Below are 26,783 nucleotides of genomic sequence, written 5' to 3'. Positions count from 1 at the left end.
ATTGTGCCTGTCGTCACCTGCTTTTCTCCATGTTTTGTGAAATGGAAGGTTCTTTCACCACTGTGGGCCAAGTGCTGTTAATGACGAGGTGGCGGAGTGGTTAAGGCGATGGACTGCTAATCCATTGTGCTCTGCACGCGTGAGTTCGAATCTCATCCTCGTCGGCAAGTTATCTTTATGACATGTCCACCTTTGTCAATTGAAATTCTTTTGTCCCTCAACCCTTACAGCTCATATTTAGTGCCCCCCTCCACCACTGCCTTTCCAGCAACTCTTTGATTCCTTCCTCAGCTCCTGACTATATTCCATTTCACAATTGTGCCTGTCGTCACCTGCTTTTCTCCATGTTTTGTGAAATGGAAGGTTCTTTCACCACTGTGGGCCAAGTGCTGTTAATGACGAGGTGGCCGAGTGGTTAAGGCGATGGACTGCTAATCCATTGTGCTCTGCACGCGTGAGTTGGAATCTCATCCTCGTCGGCAAGTTATCTTTATGACATGTCCACCTTTGTCAATTGAAATTCTTCTGTCCCTCAACCCTTGGTGCCCCCCTCCACCACTGCTTTTCCAAAAACTCTTTGATTCCTTCCTCAGCTCCTGACTATATTCCATTTCACAATTGTGCCTATCGTCACCTGCTTTTCTCCATGTTTTGTGAAATGGAAGGTTCTTTCACCACCGTGGGCCCAGTGCTGTAAAAGACGAGGTGGCCGAGTGGTTAAGGCGATGGACTGCTAATCCATTGTGCTCTGCACGCGTGAGTTTGAATCTCATCCTCGTCGGGAAGTTATCTTTATGACATGTCCACCTTTGTCAATTGAAATTCTTCTGTCCCTTACTGCTCATATTTAGTGCCCCCCTCCACCACTGCCTTTCCAGAAACTCTTTGATTCCTTCCTCAGCTCCTGACTATATTCCATTTCACAATTGTGCCTATCGTCACCTGCTTTTCTCCATGTTTTGTGAAATGGAAGGTTCTTTCACCACCGTGGGCCCAGTGCTGTAAATTACGAGGTGGCCGAGTGGTTAAGGCGATGGACTGCTAATCCATTGTGCTCTGCACGCGTGAGTTCGAATCTCATCCTCGTCGGCAAGTTATCTTTATGACATGTCCACCTTTGTCAATTGAAATTCTTCTGTCCCTCAACCCTTAGTGCCCCCCTCCACCACTGCCTTTCCAGCAACTCTTTGATTCCTTCCTCAGCTCCTGACTATATTCCTTTTCACAATTGTGCCTGTCGTCACCTGCTTTTCTCCATGTTTTGTGAAATGGAAGGTTCTTTCACCACCGAGGGCCTAGTGATGTAAATGACGAGGTGGCCGAGTGGTTAAGGAGATGGACTGCTAATCCTTTGTGCTCTGCACGCGTGAGTTTGAATCTCATCCTCGTCGGCAAGTTATCTTTACGACATGTCCACCTTTGTCAATTGAAATTCTTCTGTCCCTCAACCCTTACTGCTCATATTTAGTGCCCCCCTCCACCACTGCCTTTCCAGCAACTCTTTGATTCCTTCCTCAGCTCCTGACTATATTCTTTTTCACAATTGTGCCTGTCGTCACCTGCTTTTCTCCATGTTTTGTGAAATGGAAGGTTCTTTCACCACTGTGGGCCAAGTGCTGTTAATGACGAGGTGGCCGAGTTGTTAAGGCGATGGACTGCTAATCCATTGTGCTCTGCACGCGTGAGTTCGAATCTCATCCTCGTCGGCAAGTTATCTTTATGACATGTCCACCTTTGTCAATTGAAATTCTTCTGTCCCTTACTGCTCATATTTAGTGCCCCCCTCCACCACTGCCTTTCCAGAAACTCTTTGATTCCTTCCTCAGCTCCTGACTATATTCCATTTCACAATTGTGCCTATCGTCACCTGCTTTTCTCCATGTTTTGTGAAATGGAAGGTTCTTTCACCACCGTGGGCCCAGTGCTGTAAATGACGAGGTGGCCGAGTGGTTAAGCCGATGGACTGCTAATCGGTTGTGCTCTGCACGCGTGAGTTCGAATCTCATCCTCGTCGGCAAGTTATCTATATGACATGTCCACCTTTGTCAGTTGAAATTCTTCTGTCCCTCAACCCTTAGTGCCCCCCTCCACCACTGCCTTTCCAGCAACTCTTTGATTCCTTCCTCAGCTCCTGACTATATTCCTTTTCACAATTGTGCCTGGTGTCACCTGCTTTTCTCCATGTTTTGTGAAATGGAAGGTTCTTTCACCACCGAGGGCCTAGTGATGTAAATGACGAGGTGGCCGAGTGGTTAAGGAGATGGACTGCTAATCCTTTGTGCTCTGCACGCGTGAGTTCGAATCTCATCCTCGTCGGCAAGTTATCTTTATGACATGTCCACCTTTGTCAATTGAAATTCTTCTGTCCCTCAACCCTTACTGCTCATATTTAGTGCCCCCCTCCACCACTGCCTTTCCAGCAACTCTTTGATTCCTTCCTCAGCTCCTGACTATATTCTTTTTCACAATTGTGCCTGTCGTCACCTGCTTTTCTCCATGTTTTGTGAAATGGAAGGTTCTTTCACCACCGTGGGCCAAGTGCTGTTAATGACGAGGTGGCCGAGTGGTTAAGGCGATGGACTGCTAATCCATTGTGCTCTGCATGCGTGAGTTCGAATCTCATCCTCGTCGGCAAGTTATCTTTATGACATGTCCACCTTTGTCAATTGAAATTCTTCTGTCCCTCAACCCTTAGTGCCCCCCTCCACCACTGCCTTTCCAGCAACTCTTTGATTCCTTCCTCAGCTCCTGACTATATTCCTTTTCACAATTGTGCCTGTCGTCACCTGCTTTTCTCCATGTTTTGTGAAATGGAAGGTTCTTTCAACACCGTGGGCCCAGTGCTGTAAATGACGAGGTGGCCGATTGGTTAAGGCGATGGACTGCTAATCCATTGTGCTCTGCACGCGTGAGTTTGAATCTCATCCTCGTCGGCAAGTTATCTTTATGACATGTCCACCTTTGTCAATTGAAATTCTTCTGTCCCTTACTGCTCATATTTAGTGCCCCCCTCCACCACTGCCTTTCCAGAAACTCTTTGATTCCTTCCTCAGCTCCTGACTATATTCCATTTCACAATTGTGCCTATCGTCACCTGCTTTTCTCCATGTTTTGTGAAATGGAAGGTTCTTTCACCACCGTGGGCCCAGTGCTGTAAATGACGAGGTGGCCGAGTGGTTAAGCCGATGGACTGCTAATTCGTTGTGCTCTGCACGCGTGAGTTTGAATCTCATCCTCGTCGGCAAGTTATCTTTATGACATGTCCACCTTTGTCAATTGAAATTCTTCTGTCCCTCAACCCTTAGTGCCCCCCTCCACCACTGCCTTTCCAGCAACTCTTTGATTCCTTCCTCAGCTCCTGACTATATTCCTTTTCACAATTGTGCCTGTCGTCACCTGCTTTTCTCCATGTTTTGTGAAATGGAAGGTTCTTTCAACACCGTGGGCCCAGTGCTGTAAATGACGAGGTGGCCGATTGGTTAAGGCGATGGACTGCTAATCCATTGTGCTCTGCACGCGTGAGTTTGAATCTCATCCTCGTCGGCAAGTTATCTTTATGACATGTCCACCTTTGTCAATTGAAATTCTTCTGTCCCTTACTGCTCATATTTAGTGCCCCCCTCCACCACTGCCTTTCCAGCAACTCTTTGATTCCTTCCTCAGCTCCTGACTATATTCCTTTTCACAATTGTGCCTGGTGTCACCTGCTTTTCTCCATGTTTTGTGAAATGGAAGGTTCTTCCACCACCGAGGGCCTAGTGATGTAAATGACGAGGTGGCCGAGTGGTTAAGGCGATGGACTGCTAATCCCTTGTGCTCTGCACGCGTGAGTTCGAATCTCATCCTCGTCGGCAAGTTATCTTTATGACATGTCAATTGAAATTCTTCTGTCCCTCAACCCTTACTGCTCATATTTAGTGCCCCCCTCCACCACTGCCTTTCCAGCAACTCTTTGATTCCTTCCTCAGCTCCTGACTATATTCTTTTTCACAATTGTGCCTGTCGTCACCTGCTTTTCTCCATGTTTTGTGAAATGGAAGGTTCTTTCACCACTGTGGGCCAAGTGCTGTTAATGACGAGGTGGCCGAGTGGTTAAGGCGATGGACTGCTAATCCATTGTGCTCTGCACGCGTGAGTTCGAATCTCATCCTCGTCGGCAAGTTATCTTTATGACATGTCCACCTTTGTCAATTGAAATTCTTCTGTCCCTTACTGCTCATATTTAGTGCCCCCCTCCACCACTGCCTTTCCAGAAACTCTTTGATTCCTTCCTCAGCTCCTGACTATATTCCATTTCACAATTGTGCCTATCGTCACCTGCTTTTCTCCATGTTTTGTGAAATGGAAGGTTCTTTCACCACCGTGGGCCCAGTGCTGTAAATGACGAGGTGGCCGAGTGGTTAAGCCGATGGACTGCTAATCGGTTGTGCTCTGCACGCGTGAGTTCGAATCTCATCCTCGTCGGCAAGTTATCTATATGACATGTCCACCTTTGTCAGTTGAAATTCTTCTGTCCCTCAACCCTTAGTGCCCCCCTCCACCACTGCCTTTCCAGCAACTCTTTGATTCCTTCCTCAGCTCCTGACTATATTCCTTTTCACAATTGTGCCTGGTGTCACCTGCTTTTCTCCATGTTTTGTGAAATGGAAGGTTCTTTCACCACCGAGGGCCTAGTGATGTAAATGACGAGGTGGCCGAGTGGTTAAGGAGATGGACTGCTAATCCTTTGTGCTCTGCACGCGTGAGTTCGAATCTCATCCTCGTCGGCAAGTTATCTTTATGACATGTCCACCTTTGTCAATTGAAATTCTTCTGTCCCTCAACCCTTACTGCTCATATTTAGTGCCCCCCTCCACCACTGCCTTTCCAGCAACTCTTTGATTCCTTCCTCAGCTCCTGACTATATTCTTTTTCACAATTGTGCCTGTCGTCACCTGCTTTTCTCCATGTTTTGTGAAATGGAAGGTTCTTTCACCACCGTGGGCCAAGTGCTGTTAATGACGAGGTGGCCGAGTGGTTAAGGCGATGGACTGCTAATCCATTGTGCTCTGCATGCGTGAGTTCGAATCTCATCCTCGTCGGCAAGTTATCTTTATGACATGTCCACCTTTGTCAATTGAAATTCTTCTGTCCCTCAACCCTTAGTGCCCCCCTCCACCACTGCCTTTCCAGCAACTCTTTGATTCCTTCCTCAGCTCCTGACTATATTCCTTTTCACAATTGTGCCTGTCGTCACCTGCTTTTCTCCATGTTTTGTGAAATGGAAGGTTCTTTCAACACCGTGGGCCCAGTGCTGTAAATGACGAGGTGGCCGATTGGTTAAGGCGATGGACTGCTAATCCATTGTGCTCTGCACGCGTGAGTTTGAATCTCATCCTCGTCGGCAAGTTATCTTTATGACATGTCCACCTTTGTCAATTGAAATTCTTCTGTCCCTTACTGCTCATATTTAGTGCCCCCCTCCACCACTGCCTTTCCAGAAACTCTTTGATTCCTTCCTCAGCTCCTGACTATATTCCATTTCACAATTGTGCCTATCGTCACCTGCTTTTCTCCATGTTTTGTGAAATGGAAGGTTCTTTCACCACCGTGGGCCCAGTGCTGTAAATGGCGAGGTGGCCGAGTGGTTAAGCCGATGGACTGCTAATTCGTTGTGCTCTGCACGCGTGAGTTCGAATCTCATCCTCGTCGGCAAGTTATCTTTATGACATGTCCACCTTTGTCAATTGAAATTCTTCTGTCCCTCAACCCTTAGTGCCCCCCTCCACCACTGCCTTTCCAGCAACTCTTTGATTCCTTCCTCAGCTCCTGACTATATTCCTTTTCACAATTGTGCCTGTCGTCACCTGCTTTTCTCCATGTTTTGTGAAATGGAAGGTTCTTTCAACACCGTGGGCCCAGTGCTGTAAATGACGAGGTGGCCGATTGGTTAAGGCGATGGACTGCTAATCCATTGTGCTCTGCACGCGTGAGTTTGAATCTCATCCTCGTCGGCAAGTTATCTTTATGACATGTCCACCTTTGTCAATTGAAATTCTTCTGTCCCTTACTGCTCATATTTAGTGCCCCCCTCCACCACTGCCTTTCCAGCAACTCTTTGATTCCTTCCTCAGCTCCTGACTATATTCCTTTTCACAATTGTGCCTGGTGTCACCTGCTTTTCTCCATGTTTTGTGAAATGGAAGGTTCTTCCACCACCGAGGGCCTAGTGATGTAAATGACGAGGTGGCCGAGTGGTTAAGGCGATGGACTGCTAATCCCTTGTGCTCTGCACGCGTGAGTTCGAATCTCATCCTCGTCGGCAAGTTATCTTTATGACATGTCAATTGAAATTCTTCTGTCCCTCAACCCTTACTGCTCATATTTAGTGCCCCCCTCCACCACTGCCTTTCCAGCAACTCTTTGATTCCTTCCTCAGCTCCTGACTATATTCCATTTCACAATTGTGCCTATCGTCACCTGCTTTTCTCCATGTTTTGTGAAATGGAAGGTTCTTTCACCACCGTGGGCCCAGTGCTGTAAATGACGAGGTGGCCGAGTGGTTAAGCCGATGGACTGCTAATTCGTTGTGCTCTGCACGCGTGAGTTCGAATCTCATCCTCGTCGGCAAGTTATCTTTATGACATGTCCACCTTTGTCAATTGAAATTCTTCTGTCCCTTACTGCTCATATTTAGTGCCCCCCTCCACCACTGCCTTTCCAGAAACTCTTTGATTCCTTCCTCAGCTCCTGACTATATTCCATTTCACAATTGTGCCTATCGTCACCTGCTTTTCTCCATGTTTTGTGAAATGGAAGGTTCTTTCACCACCGTGGGCCCAGTGCTGTAAATGACGAGGTGGCCGAGTGGTTAAGCCGATGGACTGCTAATCGGTTGTGCTCTGCACGCGTGAGTTCGAATCTCATCCTCGTCGGCAAGTTATCTATATGACATGTCCACCTTTGTCAGTTGAAATTCTTCTGTCCCTCAACCCTTAGTGCCCCCCTCCACCACTGCCTTTCCAGCAACTCTTTGATTCCTTCCTCAGCTCCTGACTATATTCCTTTTCACAATTGTGCCTGGTGTCACCTGCTTTTCTCCATGTTTTGTGAAATGGAAGGTTCTTTCACCACCGAGGGCCTAGTGATGTAAATGACGAGGTGGCCGAGTGGTTAAGGAGATGGACTGCTAATCCTTTGTGCTCTGCACGCGTGAGTTCGAATCTCATCCTCGTCGGCAAGTTATCTTTATGACATGTCCACCTTTGTCAATTGAAATTCTTCTGTCCCTCAACCCTTACTGCTCATATTTAGTGCCCCCCTCCACCACTGCCTTTCCAGCAACTCTTTGATTCCTTCCTCAGCTCCTGACTATATTCTTTTTCACAATTGTGCCTGTCGTCACCTGCTTTTCTCCATGTTTTGTGAAATGGAAGGTTCTTTCACCACCGTGGGCCAAGTGCTGTTAATGACGAGGTGGCCGAGTGGTTAAGGCGATGGACTGCTAATCCATTGTGCTCTGCATGCGTGAGTTCGAATCTCATCCTCGTCGGCAAGTTATCTTTATGACATGTCCACCTTTGTCAATTGAAATTCTTCTGTCCCTCAACCCTTAGTGCCCCCCTCCACCACTGCCTTTCCAGCAACTCTTTGATTCCTTCCTCAGCTCCTGACTATATTCCTTTTCACAATTGTGCCTGTCGTCACCTGCTTTTCTCCATGTTTTGTGAAATGGAAGGTTCTTTCAACACCGTGGGCCCAGTGCTGTAAATGACGAGGTGGCCGATTGGTTAAGGCGATGGACTGCTAATCCATTGTGCTCTGCACGCGTGAGTTTGAATCTCATCCTCGTCGGCAAGTTATCTTTATGACATGTCCACCTTTGTCAATTGAAATTCTTCTGTCCCTTACTGCTCATATTTAGTGCCCCCCTCCACCACTGCCTTTCCAGAAACTCTTTGATTCCTTCCTCAGCTCCTGACTATATTCCATTTCACAATTGTGCCTATCGTCACCTGCTTTTCTCCATGTTTTGTGAAATGGAAGGTTCTTTCACCACCGTGGGCCCAGTGCTGTAAATGACGAGGTGGCCGAGTGGTTAAGCCGATGGACTGCTAATTCGTTGTGCTCTGCACGCGTGAGTTCGAATCTCATCCTCGTCGGCAAGTTATCTTTATGACATGTCCACCTTTGTCAATTGAAATTCTTCTGTCCCTCAACCCTTAGTGCCCCCCTCCACCACTGCCTTTCCAGCAACTCTTTGATTCCTTCCTCAGCTCCTGACTATATTCCTTTTCACAATTGTGCCTGGTGTCACCTGCTTTTCTCCATGTTTTGTGAAATGGAAGGTTCTTTCACCACCGAGGGCCTAGTGATGTAAATGACGAGGTGGCCGAGTGGTTAAGGAGATGGACTGCTAATCCTTTGTGCTCTGCACGCGTGAGTTCGAATCTCATCCTCGTCGGCAAGTTATCTTTATGACATGTCCACCTTTGTCAATTGAAATTCTTCTGTCCCTCAACCCTTACTGCTCATATTTAGTGCCCCCCTCCACCACTGCCTTTCCAGCAACTCTTTGATTCCTTCCTCAGCTCCTGACTATATTCTTTTTCACAATTGTGCCTGTCGTCACCTGCTTTTCTCCATGTTTTGTGAAATGGAAGGTTCTTTCACCACCGTGGGCCAAGTGCTGTTAATGACGAGGTGGCCGAGTGGTTAAGGCGATGGACTGCTAATCCATTGTGCTCTGCACGCGTGAGTTTGAATCTCATCCTCGTCGGGAAGTTATCTTTACGACATGTCCACCTTTGTCAATTGAAATTCTTCTGTCCCTCAACCCTTACTGCTCATATTTAGTGCCCCCCTCCACCACTGCCTTTCCAGCAACTCTTTGATTCCTTCCTCAGCTCCTGACTATATTCTTTTTCACAATTGTGCCTGTCGTCACCTGCTTTTCTCCATGTTTTGTGAAATGGAAGGTTCTTTCACCACTGTGGGCCAAGTGCTGTTAATGACGAGGTGGCGGAGTGGTTAAGGCGATGGACTGCTAATCCATTGTGCTCTGCACGCGTGAGTTCGAATCTCATCCTCGTCGGCAAGTTATCTTTATGACATGTCCACCTTTGTCAATTGAAATTCTTTTGTCCCTCAACCCTTACAGCTCATATTTAGTGCCCCCCTCCACCACTGCCTTTCCAGCAACTCTTTGATTCCTTCCTCAGCTCCTGACTATATTCCATTTCACAATTGTGCCTGTCGTCACCTGCTTTTCTCCATGTTTTGTGAAATGGAAGGTTCTTTCACCACTGTGGGCCAAGTGCTGTTAATGACGAGGTGGCCGAGTGGTTAAGGCGATGGACTGCTAATCCATTGTGCTCTGCACGCGTGAGTTGGAATCTCATCCTCGTCGGCAAGTTATCTTTATGACATGTCCACCTTTGTCAATTGAAATTCTTCTGTCCCTCAACCCTTGGTGCCCCCCTCCACCACTGCTTTTCCAAAAACTCTTTGATTCCTTCCTCAGCTCCTGACTATATTCCATTTCACAATTGTGCCTATCGTCACCTGCTTTTCTCCATGTTTTGTGAAATGGAAGGTTCTTTCACCACCGTGGGCCCAGTGCTGTAAAAGACGAGGTGGCCGAGTGGTTAAGGCGATGGACTGCTAATCCATTGTGCTCTGCACGCGTGAGTTTGAATCTCATCCTCGTCGGGAAGTTATCTTTATGACATGTCCACCTTTGTCAATTGAAATTCTTCTGTCCCTTACTGCTCATATTTAGTGCCCCCCTCCACCACTGCCTTTCCAGAAACTCTTTGATTCCTTCCTCAGCTCCTGACTATATTCCATTTCACAATTGTGCCTATCGTCACCTGCTTTTCTCCATGTTTTGTGAAATGGAAGGTTCTTTCACCACCGTGGGCCCAGTGCTGTAAATTACGAGGTGGCCGAGTGGTTAAGGCGATGGACTGCTAATCCATTGTGCTCTGCACGCGTGAGTTCGAATCTCATCCTCGTCGGCAAGTTATCTTTATGACATGTCCACCTTTGTCAATTGAAATTCTTCTGTCCCTCAACCCTTAGTGCCCCCCTCCACCACTGCCTTTCCAGCAACTCTTTGATTCCTTCCTCAGCTCCTGACTATATTCCTTTTCACAATTGTGCCTGTCGTCACCTGCTTTTCTCCATGTTTTGTGAAATGGAAGGTTCTTTCACCACCGAGGGCCTAGTGATGTAAATGACGAGGTGGCCGAGTGGTTAAGGAGATGGACTGCTAATCCTTTGTGCTCTGCACGCGTGAGTTCGAATCTCATCCTCGTCGGCAAGTTATCTTTACGACATGTCCACCTTTGTCAATTGAAATTCTTCTGTCCCTCAACCCTTACTGCTCATATTTAGTGCCCCCCTCCACCACTGCCTTTCCAGCAACTCTTTGATTCCTTCCTCAGCTCCTGACTATATTCTTTTTCACAATTGTGCCTGTCGTCACCTGCTTTTCTCCATGTTTTGTGAAATGGAAGGTTCTTTCACCACTGTGGGCCAAGTGCTGTTAATGACGAGGTGGCCGAGTTGTTAAGGCGATGGACTGCTAATCCATTGTGCTCTGCACGCGTGAGTTCGAATCTCATCCTCGTCGGCAAGTTATCTTTATGACATGTCCACCTTTGTCAATTGAAATTCTTCTGTCCCTTACTGCTCATATTTAGTGCCCCCCTCCACCACTGCCTTTCCAGAAACTCTTTGATTCCTTCCTCAGCTCCTGACTATATTCCATTTCACAATTGTGCCTATCGTCACCTGCTTTTCTCCATGTTTTGTGAAATGGAAGGTTCTTTCACCACCGTGGGCCCAGTGCTGTAAATGACGAGGTGGCCGAGTGGTTAAGCCGATGGACTGCTAATCGGTTGTGCTCTGCACGCGTGAGTTCGAATCTCATCCTCGTCGGCAAGTTATCTATATGACATGTCCACCTTTGTCAGTTGAAATTCTTCTGTCCCTCAACCCTTAGTGCCCCCCTCCACCACTGCCTTTCCAGCAACTCTTTGATTCCTTCCTCAGCTCCTGACTATATTCCTTTTCACAATTGTGCCTGGTGTCACCTGCTTTTCTCCATGTTTTGTGAAATGGAAGGTTCTTTCACCACCGAGGGCCTAGTGATGTAAATGACGAGGTGGCCGAGTGGTTAAGGAGATGGACTGCTAATCCTTTGTGCTCTGCACGCGTGAGTTCGAATCTCATCCTCGTCGGCAAGTTATCTTTATGACATGTCCACCTTTGTCAATTGAAATTCTTCTGTCCCTCAACCCTTACTGCTCATATTTAGTGCCCCCCTCCACCACTGCCTTTCCAGCAACTCTTTGATTCCTTCCTCAGCTCCTGACTATATTCTTTTTCACAATTGTGCCTGTCGTCACCTGCTTTTCTCCATGTTTTGTGAAATGGAAGGTTCTTTCACCACCGTGGGCCAAGTGCTGTTAATGACGAGGTGGCCGAGTGGTTAAGGCGATGGACTGCTAATCCATTGTGCTCTGCATGCGTGAGTTCGAATCTCATCCTCGTCGGCAAGTTATCTTTATGACATGTCCACCTTTGTCAATTGAAATTCTTCTGTCCCTCAACCCTTAGTGCCCCCCTCCACCACTGCCTTTCCAGCAACTCTTTGATTCCTTCCTCAGCTCCTGACTATATTCCTTTTCACAATTGTGCCTGTCGTCACCTGCTTTTCTCCATGTTTTGTGAAATGGAAGGTTCTTTCAACACCGTGGGCCCAGTGCTGTAAATGACGAGGTGGCCGATTGGTTAAGGCGATGGACTGCTAATCCATTGTGCTCTGCACGCGTGAGTTTGAATCTCATCCTCGTCGGCAAGTTATCTTTATGACATGTCCACCTTTGTCAATTGAAATTCTTCTGTCCCTTACTGCTCATATTTAGTGCCCCCCTCCACCACTGCCTTTCCAGAAACTCTTTGATTCCTTCCTCAGCTCCTGACTATATTCCATTTCACAATTGTGCCTATCGTCACCTGCTTTTCTCCATGTTTTGTGAAATGGAAGGTTCTTTCACCACCGTGGGCCCAGTGCTGTAAATGACGAGGTGGCCGAGTGGTTAAGCCGATGGACTGCTAATTCGTTGTGCTCTGCACGCGTGAGTTCGAATCTCATCCTCGTCGGCAAGTTATCTTTATGACATGTCCACCTTTGTCAATTGAAATTCTTCTGTCCCTCAACCCTTAGTGCCCCCCTCCACCACTGCCTTTCCAGCAACTCTTTGATTCCTTCCTCAGCTCCTGACTATATTCCTTTTCACAATTGTGCCTGTCGTCACCTGCTTTTCTCCATGTTTTGTGAAATGGAAGGTTCTTTCAACACCGTGGGCCCAGTGCTGTAAATGACGAGGTGGCCGATTGGTTAAGGCGATGGACTGCTAATCCATTGTGCTCTGCACGCGTGAGTTTGAATCTCATCCTCGTCGGCAAGTTATCTTTATGACATGTCCACCTTTGTCAATTGAAATTCTTCTGTCCCTTACTGCTCATATTTAGTGCCCCCCTCCACCACTGCCTTTCCAGCAACTCTTTGATTCCTTCCTCAGCTCCTGACTATATTCCTTTTCACAATTGTGCCTGGTGTCACCTGCTTTTCTCCATGTTTTGTGAAATGGAAGGTTCTTCCACCACCGAGGGCCTAGTGATGTAAATGACGAGGTGGCCGAGTGGTTAAGGCGATGGACTGCTAATCCCTTGTGCTCTGCACGCGTGAGTTCGAATCTCATCCTCGTCGGCAAGTTATCTTTATGACATGTCAATTGAAATTCTTCTGTCCCTCAACCCTTACTGCTCATATTTAGTGCCCCCCTCCACCACTGCCTTTCCAGCAACTCTTTGATTCCTTCCTCAGCTCCTGACTATATTCTTTTTCACAATTGTGCCTGTCGTCACCTGCTTTTCTCCATGTTTTGTGAAATGGAAGGTTCTTTCACCACTGTGGGCCAAGTGCTGTTAATGACGAGGTGGCCGAGTGGTTAAGGCGATGGACTGCTAATCCATTGTGCTCTGCACGCGTGAGTTCGAATCTCATCCTCGTCGGCAAGTTATCTTTATGACATGTCCACCTTTGTCAATTGAAATTCTTCTGTCCCTTACTGCTCATATTTAGTGCCCCCCTCCACCACTGCCTTTCCAGAAACTCTTTGATTCCTTCCTCAGCTCCTGACTATATTCCATTTCACAATTGTGCCTATCGTCACCTGCTTTTCTCCATGTTTTGTGAAATGGAAGGTTCTTTCACCACCGTGGGCCCAGTGCTGTAAATGACGAGGTGGCCGAGTGGTTAAGCCGATGGACTGCTAATCGGTTGTGCTCTGCACGCGTGAGTTCGAATCTCATCCTCGTCGGCAAGTTATCTATATGACATGTCCACCTTTGTCAGTTGAAATTCTTCTGTCCCTCAACCCTTAGTGCCCCCCTCCACCACTGCCTTTCCAGCAACTCTTTGATTCCTTCCTCAGCTCCTGACTATATTCCTTTTCACAATTGTGCCTGGTGTCACCTGCTTTTCTCCATGTTTTGTGAAATGGAAGGTTCTTTCACCACCGAGGGCCTAGTGATGTAAATGACGAGGTGGCCGAGTGGTTAAGGAGATGGACTGCTAATCCTTTGTGCTCTGCACGCGTGAGTTCGAATCTCATCCTCGTCGGCAAGTTATCTTTATGACATGTCCACCTTTGTCAATTGAAATTCTTCTGTCCCTCAACCCTTACTGCTCATATTTAGTGCCCCCCTCCACCACTGCCTTTCCAGCAACTCTTTGATTCCTTCCTCAGCTCCTGACTATATTCTTTTTCACAATTGTGCCTGTCGTCACCTGCTTTTCTCCATGTTTTGTGAAATGGAAGGTTCTTTCACCACCGTGGGCCAAGTGCTGTTAATGACGAGGTGGCCGAGTGGTTAAGGCGATGGACTGCTAATCCATTGTGCTCTGCATGCGTGAGTTCGAATCTCATCCTCGTCGGCAAGTTATCTTTATGACATGTCCACCTTTGTCAATTGAAATTCTTCTGTCCCTCAACCCTTAGTGCCCCCCTCCACCACTGCCTTTCCAGCAACTCTTTGATTCCTTCCTCAGCTCCTGACTATATTCCTTTTCACAATTGTGCCTGTCGTCACCTGCTTTTCTCCATGTTTTGTGAAATGGAAGGTTCTTTCAACACCGTGGGCCCAGTGCTGTAAATGACGAGGTGGCCGATTGGTTAAGGCGATGGACTGCTAATCCATTGTGCTCTGCACGCGTGAGTTTGAATCTCATCCTCGTCGGCAAGTTATCTTTATGACATGTCCACCTTTGTCAATTGAAATTCTTCTGTCCCTTACTGCTCATATTTAGTGCCCCCCTCCACCACTGCCTTTCCAGAAACTCTTTGATTCCTTCCTCAGCTCCTGACTATATTCCATTTCACAATTGTGCCTATCGTCACCTGCTTTTCTCCATGTTTTGTGAAATGGAAGGTTCTTTCACCACCGTGGGCCCAGTGCTGTAAATGGCGAGGTGGCCGAGTGGTTAAGCCGATGGACTGCTAATTCGTTGTGCTCTGCACGCGTGAGTTCGAATCTCATCCTCGTCGGCAAGTTATCTTTATGACATGTCCACCTTTGTCAATTGAAATTCTTCTGTCCCTCAACCCTTAGTGCCCCCCTCCACCACTGCCTTTCCAGCAACTCTTTGATTCCTTCCTCAGCTCCTGACTATATTCCTTTTCACAATTGTGCCTGTCGTCACCTGCTTTTCTCCATGTTTTGTGAAATGGAAGGTTCTTTCAACACCGTGGGCCCAGTGCTGTAAATGACGAGGTGGCCGATTGGTTAAGGCGATGGACTGCTAATCCATTGTGCTCTGCACGCGTGAGTTTGAATCTCATCCTCGTCGGCAAGTTATCTTTATGACATGTCCACCTTTGTCAATTGAAATTCTTCTGTCCCTTACTGCTCATATTTAGTGCCCCCCTCCACCACTGCCTTTCCAGCAACTCTTTGATTCCTTCCTCAGCTCCTGACTATATTCCTTTTCACAATTGTGCCTGGTGTCACCTGCTTTTCTCCATGTTTTGTGAAATGGAAGGTTCTTCCACCACCGAGGGCCTAGTGATGTAAATGACGAGGTGGCCGAGTGGTTAAGGCGATGGACTGCTAATCCCTTGTGCTCTGCACGCGTGAGTTCGAATCTCATCCTCGTCGGCAAGTTATCTTTATGACATGTCAATTGAAATTCTTCTGTCCCTCAACCCTTACTGCTCATATTTAGTGCCCCCCTCCACCACTGCCTTTCCAGCAACTCTTTGATTCCTTCCTCAGCTCCTGACTATATTCCATTTCACAATTGTGCCTATCGTCACCTGCTTTTCTCCATGTTTTGTGAAATGGAAGGTTCTTTCACCACCGTGGGCCCAGTGCTGTAAATGACGAGGTGGCCGAGTGGTTAAGCCGATGGACTGCTAATTCGTTGTGCTCTGCACGCGTGAGTTCGAATCTCATCCTCGTCGGCAAGTTATCTTTATGACATGTCCACCTTTGTCAATTGAAATTCTTCTGTCCCTTACTGCTCATATTTAGTGCCCCCCTCCACCACTGCCTTTCCAGAAACTCTTTGATTCCTTCCTCAGCTCCTGACTATATTCCATTTCACAATTGTGCCTATCGTCACCTGCTTTTCTCCATGTTTTGTGAAATGGAAGGTTCTTTCACCACCGTGGGCCCAGTGCTGTAAATGACGAGGTGGCCGAGTGGTTAAGCCGATGGACTGCTAATCGGTTGTGCTCTGCACGCGTGAGTTCGAATCTCATCCTCGTCGGCAAGTTATCTATATGACATGTCCACCTTTGTCAGTTGAAATTCTTCTGTCCCTCAACCCTTAGTGCCCCCCTCCACCACTGCCTTTCCAGCAACTCTTTGATTCCTTCCTCAGCTCCTGACTATATTCCTTTTCACAATTGTGCCTGGTGTCACCTGCTTTTCTCCATGTTTTGTGAAATGGAAGGTTCTTTCACCACCGAGGGCCTAGTGATGTAAATGACGAGGTGGCCGAGTGGTTAAGGAGATGGACTGCTAATCCTTTGTGCTCTGCACGCGTGAGTTCGAATCTCATCCTCGTCGGCAAGTTATCTTTATGACATGTCCACCTTTGTCAATTGAAATTCTTCTGTCCCTCAACCCTTACTGCTCATATTTAGTGCCCCCCTCCACCACTGCCTTTCCAGCAACTCTTTGATTCCTTCCTCAGCTCCTGACTATATTCTTTTTCACAATTGTGCCTGTCGTCACCTGCTTTTCTCCATGTTTTGTGAAATGGAAGGTTCTTTCACCACCGTGGGCCAAGTGCTGTTAATGACGAGGTGGCCGAGTGGTTAAGGCGATGGACTGCTAATCCATTGTGCTCTGCATGCGTGAGTTCGAATCTCATCCTCGTCGGCAAGTTATCTTTATGACATGTCCACCTTTGTCAATTGAAATTCTTCTGTCCCTCAACCCTTAGTGCCCCCCTCCACCACTGCCTTTCCAGCAACTCTTTGATTCCTTCCTCAGCTCCTGACTATATTCCTTTTCACAATTGTGCCTGTCGTCACCTGCTTTTCTCCATGTTTTGTGAAATGGAAGGTTCTTTCAACACCGTGGGCCCAGTGCTGTAAATGACGAGGTGGCCGATTGGTTAAGGCGATGGACTGCTAATCCATTGTGCTCTGCACGCGTGAGTTTGAATCTCATCCTCGTCGGCAAGTTATCTTTATGACATGTCCACCTTTGTCAATTGAAATTCTTCTGTCCCTTACTGCTCATATTTAGTGCCCCCCTCCACCACTGCCTTTCCAGAAACTCTTTGATTCCTTCCTCAGCTCCTGACTATATTCCATTTCACAATTGTGCCTATCGTCACCTGCTTTTCTCCATGTTTTGTGAAATGGAAGGTTCTTTCACCACCGTGGGCCCAGTGCTGTAAATGACGAGGTGGCCGAGTGGTTAAGCCGATGGACTGCTAATTCGTTGTGCTCTGCACGCGTGAGTTCGAATCTCATCCTCGTCGGCAAGTTATCTTTATGACATGTCCACCTTTGTCAATTGAAATTCTTCTGTCCCTCAACCCTTAGTGCCCCCCTCCACCACTGCCTTTCCAGCAACTCTTTGATTCCTTCCTCAGCTCCTGACTATATTCCTTTTCACAATTGTGCCTGTCGTCACCTGCTTTTCTCCATGTTTTGTGAAATGGAAGGTTCTTTCAACACCGTGGGCCCAGTGCTGTAAATGACGAGGTGGCCGATTGGTTAAGGCGATGGACTGCTAATCCATTGTGCTCTGCACGCGTGAGTTTGAATCTCATCCTCGTCGGCAAGTTATCTTTATGACATGTCCACCTTTGTCAATTGAAATTCTTCTGTCCCTTACTGCTCATATTTAGTGCCCCCCTCCACCACTGCCTTTCCAGCAACTCTTTGATTCCTTCCTCAGCTCCTGACTATATTCCTTTTCACAATTGTGCCTGGTGTCACCTGCTTTTCTCCATGTTTTGTGAAATGGAAGGTTCTTCCACCACCGAGGGCCTAGTGATGTAAATGACGAGGTGGCCGAGTGGTTAAGGCGATGGACTGCTAATCCCTTGTGCTCTGCACGCGTGAGTTCGAATCTCATCCTCGTCGGCAAGTTATCTTTATGACATGTCAATTGAAATTCTTCTGTCCCTCAACCCTTACTGCTCATATTTAGTGCCCCCCTCCACCACTGCCTTTCCAGCAACTCTTTGATTCCTTCCTCAGCTCCTGACTATATTCTTTTTCACAATTGTGCCTGTCGTCACCTGCTTTTCTCCATGTTTTGTGAAATGGAAGGTTCTTTCACCACTGTGGGCCAAGTGCTGTTAATGACGAGGTGGCCGAGTGGTTAAGGCGATGGACTGCTAATCCATTGTGCTCTGCACGCGTGAGTTCGAATCTCATCCTCGTCGGCAAGTTATCTTTATGACATGTCCACCTTTGTCAATTGAAATTCTTCTGTCCCTTACTGCTCATATTTAGTGCCCCCCTCCACCACTGCCTTTCCAGAAACTCTTTGATTCCTTCCTCAGCTCCTGACTATATTCCATTTCACAATTGTGCCTATCGTCACCTGCTTTTCTCCATGTTTTGTGAAATGGAAGGTTCTTTCACCACCGTGGGCCCAGTGCTGTAAATGACGAGGTGGCCGAGTGGTTAAGCCGATGGACTGCTAATCGGTTGTGCTCTGCACGCGTGAGTTCGAATCTCATCCTCGTCGGCAAGTTATCTATATGACATGTCCACCTTTGTCAGTTGAAATTCTTCTGTCCCTCAACCCTTAGTGCCCCCCTCCACCACTGCCTTTCCAGCAACTCTTTGATTCCTTCCTCAGCTCCTGACTATATTCCTTTTCACAATTGTGCCTGGTGTCACCTGCTTTTCTCCATGTTTTGTGAAATGGAAGGTTCTTTCACCACCGAGGGCCTAGTGATGTAAATGACGAGGTGGCCGAGTGGTTAAGGAGATGGACTGCTAATCCTTTGTGCTCTGCACGCGTGAGTTCGAATCTCATCCTCGTCGGCAAGTTATCTTTATGACATGTCCACCTTTGTCAATTGAAATTCTTCTGTCCCTCAACCCTTACTGCTCATATTTAGTGCCCCCCTCCACCACTGCCTTTCCAGCAACTCTTTGATTCCTTCCTCAGCTCCTGACTATATTCTTTTTCACAATTGTGCCTGTCGTCACCTGCTTTTCTCCATGTTTTGTGAAATGGAAGGTTCTTTCACCACCGTGGGCCAAGTGCTGTTAATGACGAGGTGGCCGAGTGGTTAAGGCGATGGACTGCTAATCCATTGTGCTCTGCATGCGTGAGTTCGAATCTCATCCTCGTCGGCAAGTTATCTTTATGACATGTCCACCTTTGTCAATTGAAATTCTTCTGTCCCTCAACCCTTAGTGCCCCCCTCCACCACTGCCTTTCCAGCAACTCTTTGATTCCTTCCTCAGCTCCTGACTATATTCTTTTTCACAATTGTGCCTGTCGTCACCTGCTTTTCTCCATGTTTTGTGAAATGGAAGGTTCTTTCACCACTGTGGGCCAAGTGCTGTTAATGACGAGGTGGCCGAGTGGTTAAGGCGATGGACTGCTAATCCATTGTGCTCTGCACGCGTGAGTTTGAATCTCATCCTCGTCGGCAAGTTATCTTTATGACATGTCCACCTTTGTCAATTGAAATTCTTCTGTCCCTTACTGCTCATATTTAGTGCCCCCCTCCACCACTGCCTTTCCAGAAACTCTTTGATTCCTTCCTCAGCTCCTGACTATATTCCATTTCACAATTGTGCCTATCGTCACCTGCTTTTCTCCATGTTTTGTGAAATGGAAGGTTCTTTCACCACCGTGGGCCAAGTGCTGTTAATGACGAGGTGGCCGAGTGGTTAAGGCGATGGACTGCTAATCCATTGTGCTCTGCATGCGTGAGTTCGAATCTCATCCTCGTCGGCAAGTTATCTTTATGACATGTCCACCTTTGTCAATTGAAATTCTTCTGTCCCTCAACCCTTAGTGCCCCCCTCCACCACTGCCTTTCCAGCAACTCTTTGATTCCTTCCTCAGCTCCTGACTATATTCCTTTTCACAATTGTGCCTGTCGTCACCTGCTTTTCTCCATGTTTTGTGAAATGGAAGGTTCTTTCAACACCGTGGGCCCAGTGCTGTAAATGACGAGGTGGCCGATTGGTTAAGGCGATGGACTGCTAATCCATTGTGCTCTGCACGCGTGAGTTTGAATCTCATCCTCGTCGGCAAGTTATCTTTATGACATGTCCACCTTTGTCAATTGAAATTCTTCTGTCCCTTACTGCTCATATTTAGTGCCCCCCTCCACCACTGCCTTTCCAGAAACTCTTTGATTCCTTCCTCAGCTCCTGACTATATTCCATTTCACAATTGTGCCTATCGTCACCTGCTTTTCTCCATGTTTTGTGAAATGGAAGGTTCTTTCACCACCGTGGGCCCAGTGCTGTAAATGACGAGGTGGCCGAGTGGTTAAGCCGATGGACTGCTAATTCGTTGTGCTCTGCACGCGTGAGTTCGAATCTCATCCTCGTCGGCAAGTTATCTTTATGACATGTCCACCTTTGTCAATTGAAATTCTTCTGTCCCTCAACCCTTAGTGCCCCCCTCCACCACTGCCTTTCCAGCAACTCTTTGATTCCTTCCTCAGCTCCTGACTATATTCCTTTTCACAATTGTGCCTGTCGTCACCTGCTTTTCTCCATGTTTTGTGAAATGGAAGGTTCTTTCAACACCGTGGGCCCAGTGCTGTAAATGACGAGGTGGCCGATTGGTTAAGGCGATGGACTGCTAATCCATTGTGCTCTGCACGCGTGAGTTTGAATCTCATCCTCGTCGGCAAGTTATCTTTATGACATGTCCACCTTTGTCAATTGAAATTCTTCTGTCCCTTACTGCTCATATTTAGTGCCCCCCTCCACCACTGCCTTTCCAGCAACTCTTTGATTCCTTCCTCAGCTCCTGACTATATTCCTTTTCACAATTGTGCCTGGTGTCACCTGCTTTTCTCCATGTTTTGTGAAATGGAAGGTTCTTCCACCACCGAGGGCCTAGTGATGTAAATGACGAGGTGGCCGAGTGGTTAAGGCGATGGACTGCTAATCCCTTGTGCTCTGCACGCGTGAGTTCGAATCTCATCCTCGTCGGCAAGTTATCTTTATGACATGTCAATTGAAATTCTTCTGTCCCTCAACCCTTACTGCTCATATTTAGTGCCCCCCTCCACCACTGCCTTTCCAGCAACTCTTTGATTCCTTCCTCAGCTCCTGACTATATTCCATTTCACAATTGTGCCTATCGTCACCTGCTTTTCTCCATGTTTTGTGAAATGGAAGGTTCTTTCACCACCGTGGGCCCAGTGCTGTAAATTACGAGGTGGCCGAGTGGTTAAGGCGATGGACTGCTAATCCGTTGTGCTCTGCACGCGTGAGTTCGAATCTCATCCTCGTCGGCAAGTTATCTTTATGACATGTCCACCTTTGTCAATTGAAATTCTTCTGTCCCTCAACCCTTAGTGCCCCCCTCCACCACTGCCTTTCCAGCAACTCTTTGATTCCTTCCTCAGCTCCTGACTATATTCCTTTTCACAATTGTGCCTGTCGTCACCTGCTTTTCTCCATGTTTTGTGAAATGGAAGGTTCTTTCACCACCGAGGGCCTAGTGATGTAAATGACGAGGTGGCCGAGTGGTTAAGGAGATGGACTGCTAATCCTTTGTGCTCTGCACGCGTGAGTTCGAATCTCATCCTCGTCGGCAAGTTATCTTTACGACATGTCCACCTTTGTCAATTGAAATTCTTCTGTCCCTCAACCCTTACTGCTCATATTTAGTGCCCCCCTCCACCACTGCCTTTCCAGCAACTCTTTGATTCCTTCCTCAGCTCCTGACTATATTCTTTTTCACAATTGTGCCTGTCGTCACCTGCTTTTCTCCATGTTTTGTGAAATGGAAGGTTCTTTCACCACTGTGGGCCAAGTGCTGTTAATGACGAGGTGGCCGAGTGGTTAAGGCGATGGACTGCTAATCCATTGTGCTCTGCACGCGTGAGTTTGAATCTCATCCTCGTCGGCAAGTTATCTTTATGACATGTCCACCTTTGTCAATTGAAATTCTTCTGTCCCTTACTGCTCATATTTAGTGCCCCCCTCCACCACTGCCTTTCCAGAAACTCTTTGATTCCTTCCTCAGCTCCTGACTATATTCCATTTCACAATTGTGCCTATCGTCACCTGCTTTTCTCCATGTTTTGTGAAATGGAAGGTTCTTTCACCACCGTGGGCCCAGTGCTGTAAATGACGAGGTGGCCGAGTGGTTAAGCCGATGGACTGCTAATTCGTTGTGCTCAGCACGCGTGAGTTCGAATCTCATCCTCGTCGGCAAGTTATCTTTATGACATGTCCACCTTTGTCAATTGAAATTCTTCTGTCCCTCAACCCTTAGTGCCCCCCTCCACCACTGCCTTTCCAGCAACTCTTTGATTCCTTCCTCAGCTCCTGACTATATTCCTTTTCACAATTGTGCCTGTCGTCACCTGCTTTTCTCCATGTTTTGTGAAATGGAAGGTTCTTTCAACACCGTGGGCCCAGTGCTGTAAATGACGAGGTGGCCGATTGGTTAAGGCGATGGACTGCTAATCCATTGTGCTCTGCACGCGTGAGTTTGAATCTCATCCTCGTCGGCAAGTTATCTTTATGACATGTCCACCTTTGTCAATTGAAATTCTTCTGTCCCTTACTGCTCATATTTAGTGCCCCCCTCCACCACTGCCTTTCCAGCAACTCTTTGATTCCTTCCTCAGCTCCTGACTATATTCCTTTTCACAATTGTGCCTGGTGTCACCTGCTTTTCTCCATGTTTTGTGAAATGGAAGGTTCTTCCACCACTGAGGGCCTAGTGATGTAAATGACGAGGTGGCCGAGTGGTTAAGGCGATGGACTGCTAATCCCTTGTGCTCTGCACGCGTGAGTTCGAATCTCATCCTCGTCGGCAAGTTATCTTTATGACATGTCAATTGAAATTCTTCTGTCCCTCAACCCTTACTGCTCATATTTAGTGCCCCCCTCCACCACTGCCTTTCCAGCAACTCTTTGATTCCTTCCTCAGCTCCTGACTATATTCCTTTTCACAATTGTGCCTGGTGTCACCTGCTTTTCTCCATGTTTTGTGAAATGGAAGGTTCTTTCACCACCGTGGGCCCAGTGCTGTAAATGACGAGGTGGCCGAGTGGTTAAGGCGATGGACTGCTAGTCCATTGTGCTCTGCACGCGTGAGTTCGAATCTCATCCTCGTCGGCAAGTTATCTTTATGACATGTCCACCTTTGTCAATTGAAATTCTTCTGTCCCTCAACCCTTACTGCTCATATTTAGTGCCCCCCTCCACCACTGCCTTTCCAGCAACTCTTTGATTCCTTCCTCAGCTCCTGACTATATTCTTTTTCACAATTGTGCCTGTCGTCACCTGCTTTTCTCCATGTTTTGTGAAATGGAAGGTTCTTTCACCACTGTGGGCCAAGTGCTGTTAATGACGAGGTGGCCGAGTGGTTAAGGCGATGGACTGCTAATCCATTGTGCTCTGCACGCGTGAGTTCGAATCTCATCCTCGTCGGCAAGTTATCTTTATGACATGTCCACCTTTGTCAATTGAAATTCTTCTGTCCCTCAACCCTTAGTGCCCCCCTCCACCACTGCCTTTCCAGCAACTCTTTGATTCCTTCCTCAGCTCCTGACTATATTCCTTTTCACAATTGTGCCTGTCGTCACCTGCTTTTCTCCATGTTTTGTGAAATGGAAGGTTCTTTCAACACCGTGGGCCCAGTGCTGTAAATGACGAGGTGGCCGATTGGTTAAGGCGATGGACTGCTAATCCATTGTGCTCTGCACGCGTGAGTTTGAATCTCATCCTCGTCGGCAAGTTATCTTTATGACATGTCCACCTTTGTCAATTGAAATTCTTCTGTCCCTTACTGCTCATATTTAGTGCCCCCCTCCACCACTGCCTTTCCAGAAACTCTTTGATTCCTTCCTCAGCTCCTGACTATATTCCATTTCACAATTGTGCCTATCGTCACCTGCTTTTCTCCATGTTTTGTGAAATGGAAGGTTCTTTCACCACCGTGGGCCCAGTGCTGTAAATGACGAGGTGGCCGAGTGGTTAAGCCGATGGACTGCTAATTCGTTGTGCTCTGCACGCGTGAGTTCGAATCTCATCCTCGTCGGCAAGTTATCTATATGACATGTCCACCTTTGTCAGTTGAAATTCTTCTGTCCCTCAACCCTTAGTGCCCCCCTCCACCACTGCCTTTCCAGCAACTCTTTGATTCCTTCCTCAGCTCCTGACTATATTCCTTTTCACAATTGTGCCTGGTGTCACCTGCTTTTCTCCATGTTTTGTGAAATGGAAGGTTCTTTCACCACCGAGGGCCTAGTGATGTAAATGACGAGGTGGCCGAGTAGTTAAGGAGATGGACTGCTAATCCTTTGTGCTCTGCAAGCGTGAGTTCGAATCTCATCCTCGTCGGCAAGTTATCTTTATGACATGTCCACCTTTGTCAATTGAAATTCTTCTGTCCCTCAACCCTTACTGCTCATATTTAGTGCCCCCCTCCACCACTGCCTTTCCAGCAACTCTTTGATTCCTTCCTCAGCTCCTGACTATATTCTTTTTCACAATTGTGCCTGTCGTCACCTGCTTTTCTCCATGTTTTGTGAAATGGAAGGTTCTTTCACCACTGTGGGCCAAGTGCTGTTAATGTCGAGGTGGCGGAGTGGTTAAGGCGATGGACTGCTAATCCATTGTGCTCTGCACGCGTGAGTTCGAATCTCATCCTCGTCGGCAAGTTATCTTTATGACATGTCCACCTTTGTCAATTGAAATTCTTTTGTCCCTCAACCCTTACAGCTCATATTTAGTGCCCCCCTCCACCACTGCCTTTCCAGCAACTCTTTGATTCCTTCCTCAGCTCCTGACTATATTCCATTTCACAATTGTGCCTGTCGTCACCTGCTTTTCTCCATGTTTTGTGAAATGGAAGGTTCTTTCACCACTGTGGGCCAAGTGCTGTTAATGACGAGGTGGCCGAGTGGTTAAGGCGATGGACTGCTAATCCATTGTGCTCTGCACGCGTGAGTTCGAATCTCATCCTCGTCGGCAAGTTATCTTTATGACATGTCCACCTTTGTCAATTGAAATTCTTCTGTCCCTCAACCCTTGGTGCCCCCCTCCACCACTGCTTTTCCAGAAACTCTTTGATTCCTTCCTCAGCTCCTGACTATATTCCATTTCACAATTGTGCCTATCGTCACCTGCTTTTCTCCATGTTTTGTGAAATGGAAGGTTCTTTCACCACCGTGGGCCCAGTGCTGTAAAAGACGAGGTGGCCGAGTGGTTAAGGCGATGGACTGCTAATCCATTGTGCTCTGCACGCGTGAGTTTGAATCTCATCCTCGTCGGGAAGTTATCTTTATGACATGTCCACCTTTGTCAATTGAAATTCTTCTGTCCCTTACTGCTCATATTTAGTGCCCCCCTCCACCACTGCCTTTCCAGAAACTCTTTGATTCCTTCCCCAGCTCCTGACTATATTCCATTTCACAATTGTGCCTATCGTCACCTGCTTTTCTCCATGTTTTGTGAAATGGAAGGTTCTTTCACCACCGTGGGCCCAGAGCTGTAAATTACGAGGTGGCCGAGTGGTTAAGGCGATGGACTGCTAATCCATTGTGCTCTGCACGCGTGAGTTCGAATCTCATCCTCGTCGGCAAGTTATCTTTATGACATGTCCACCTTTGTCAATTGAAATTCTTTTGTCCCTCAACCCTTACAGCTCATATTTAGTGCCCCCCTCCACCACTGCCTTTCCAGCAACTCTTTGATTCCTTCCTCAGCTCCTGACTATATTCCATTTCACAATTGTGCCTGTCGTCACCTGCTTTTCTCCATGTTTTGTGAAATGGAAGGTTCTTTCACCACTGTGGGCCAAGTGCTGTTAATGACGAGGTGGCCGAGTGGTTAAGGCGATGGACTGCTAATCCATTGTGCTCTGCACGCGTGAGTTCGAATCTCATCCTCGTCGGCAAGTTATCTTTATGACATGTCCACCTTTGTCAATTGAAATTCTTCTGTCCCTCAACCCTTGGTGCCCCCCTCCACCACTGCTTTTCCAGAAACTCTTTGATTCCTTCCTCAGCTCCTGACTATATTCCATTTCACAATTGTGCCTATCGTCACCTGCTTTTCTCCATGTTTTGTGAAATGGAAGGTTCTTTCACCACCGTGGGCCCAGTGCTGTAAAAGACGAGGTGGCCGAGTGGTTAACGCGATGGACTGCTAATCCATTGTGCTCTGCACGCGTGAGTTTGAATCTCATCCTCGTCGGGAAGTTATCTTTATGACATGTCCACCTTTGTCAATTGAAATTCTTCTGTCCCTTACTGCTCATATTTAGTGCCCCCCTCCACCACTGCCTTTCCAGAAACTCTTTGATTCCTTCCCCAGCTCCTGACTATATTCCATTTCACAATTGTGCCTATCGTCACCTGCTTTTCTCCATGTTTTGTGAAATGGAAGGTTCTTTCACCACCGTGGGCCCAGAGCTGTAAATTACGAGGTGGCCGAGTGGTTAAGGCGATGGACTGCTAATCCATTGTGCTCTGCACGCGTGAGTTCGAATCTCATCCTCGTCGGCAAGTTATCTTTATGACATGTCCACCTTTGTCAATTGAAATTCTTCTGTCCCTCAACCCTTAGTGCCCCCCTCCACCACTGCCTTTCCAGCAACTCTTTGATTCCTTCCTCAGCTCCTGACTATATTCCTTTTCACAATTGTGCCTGTCGTCACCTGCTTTTCTCCATGTTTTGTGAAATGGAAGGTTCTTTCAACACCGTGGGCCCAGTGCTGTAAATGACGAGGTGGCCGATTGGTTAAGGCGATGGACTGCTAATCCATTGTGCTCTGCACGCGTGAGTTTGAATCTCATCCTCGTCGGCAAGTTATCTTTATGACATGTCCACCTTTGTCAATTGAAATTCTTCTGTCCCTTACTGCTCATATTTAGTGCCCCCCTCCACCACTGCCTTTCCAGAAACTCTTTGATTCCTTCCTCAGCTCCTGACTATATTCCATTTCACAATTGTGCCTATCGTCACCTGCTTTTCTCCATGTTTTGTGAAATGGAAGGTTCTTTCACCACCGTGGGCCCAGTGCTGTAA

General features: G+C 47.4%; 13 non-coding genes across 13 annotated transcripts; all 13 read left to right on the top strand.

Moving 5' to 3' along the window:
• Positions 1 to 4,074: 4,074 nt before the first annotated feature.
• trnas-gcu (transfer RNA serine (anticodon GCU)) lies at positions 4,075 to 4,156 on the top strand. Its single transcript has one exon. It is a non-coding gene; the product is annotated as a tRNA-Ser (tRNA).
• An 843-nt stretch (positions 4,157 to 4,999) lies between these two features.
• trnas-gcu (transfer RNA serine (anticodon GCU)) lies at positions 5,000 to 5,081 on the top strand. Its single transcript has one exon. It is a non-coding gene; the product is annotated as a tRNA-Ser (tRNA).
• Positions 5,082 to 7,449: 2,368 nt separating this feature from the next.
• trnas-gcu (transfer RNA serine (anticodon GCU)) lies at positions 7,450 to 7,531 on the top strand. The gene has a single exon. It is a non-coding gene; the product is annotated as a tRNA-Ser (tRNA).
• A 3,927-nt stretch (positions 7,532 to 11,458) lies between these two features.
• On the top strand, positions 11,459 to 11,540 carry trnas-gcu (transfer RNA serine (anticodon GCU)). The gene has a single exon. It is a non-coding gene; the product is annotated as a tRNA-Ser (tRNA).
• A 1,443-nt stretch (positions 11,541 to 12,983) lies between these two features.
• trnas-gcu (transfer RNA serine (anticodon GCU)) lies at positions 12,984 to 13,065 on the top strand. Its single transcript has one exon. It is a non-coding gene; the product is annotated as a tRNA-Ser (tRNA).
• Positions 13,066 to 13,908: 843 nt separating this feature from the next.
• trnas-gcu (transfer RNA serine (anticodon GCU)) lies at positions 13,909 to 13,990 on the top strand. The gene has a single exon. It is a non-coding gene; the product is annotated as a tRNA-Ser (tRNA).
• Positions 13,991 to 16,358: 2,368 nt separating this feature from the next.
• On the top strand, positions 16,359 to 16,440 carry trnas-gcu (transfer RNA serine (anticodon GCU)). The gene has a single exon. It is a non-coding gene; the product is annotated as a tRNA-Ser (tRNA).
• A 1,443-nt stretch (positions 16,441 to 17,883) lies between these two features.
• Positions 17,884 to 17,965, top strand: trnas-gcu (transfer RNA serine (anticodon GCU)). The gene has a single exon. It is a non-coding gene; the product is annotated as a tRNA-Ser (tRNA).
• Positions 17,966 to 18,808: 843 nt separating this feature from the next.
• On the top strand, positions 18,809 to 18,890 carry trnas-gcu (transfer RNA serine (anticodon GCU)). Its single transcript has one exon. It is a non-coding gene; the product is annotated as a tRNA-Ser (tRNA).
• A 528-nt stretch (positions 18,891 to 19,418) lies between these two features.
• trnas-gcu (transfer RNA serine (anticodon GCU)) lies at positions 19,419 to 19,500 on the top strand. Its single transcript has one exon. It is a non-coding gene; the product is annotated as a tRNA-Ser (tRNA).
• Positions 19,501 to 23,098: 3,598 nt separating this feature from the next.
• On the top strand, positions 23,099 to 23,180 carry trnas-gcu (transfer RNA serine (anticodon GCU)). Its single transcript has one exon. It is a non-coding gene; the product is annotated as a tRNA-Ser (tRNA).
• Positions 23,181 to 24,640: 1,460 nt separating this feature from the next.
• trnas-gcu (transfer RNA serine (anticodon GCU)) lies at positions 24,641 to 24,722 on the top strand. Its single transcript has one exon. It is a non-coding gene; the product is annotated as a tRNA-Ser (tRNA).
• An 843-nt stretch (positions 24,723 to 25,565) lies between these two features.
• On the top strand, positions 25,566 to 25,647 carry trnas-gcu (transfer RNA serine (anticodon GCU)). Its single transcript has one exon. It is a non-coding gene; the product is annotated as a tRNA-Ser (tRNA).
• Positions 25,648 to 26,783: the final 1,136 nt, after the last annotated feature.

This window comes from Osmerus mordax, chromosome 11 (assembly GCF_038355195.1).
Source record: "Osmerus mordax isolate fOsmMor3 chromosome 11, fOsmMor3.pri, whole genome shotgun sequence".
Taxonomy (NCBI): Eukaryota; Metazoa; Chordata; class Actinopteri; order Osmeriformes; family Osmeridae; genus Osmerus; species Osmerus mordax.
Note: the sequence above shows the minus strand (reverse complement) of the source record. Positions and strands in the feature narration are given on the sequence as shown.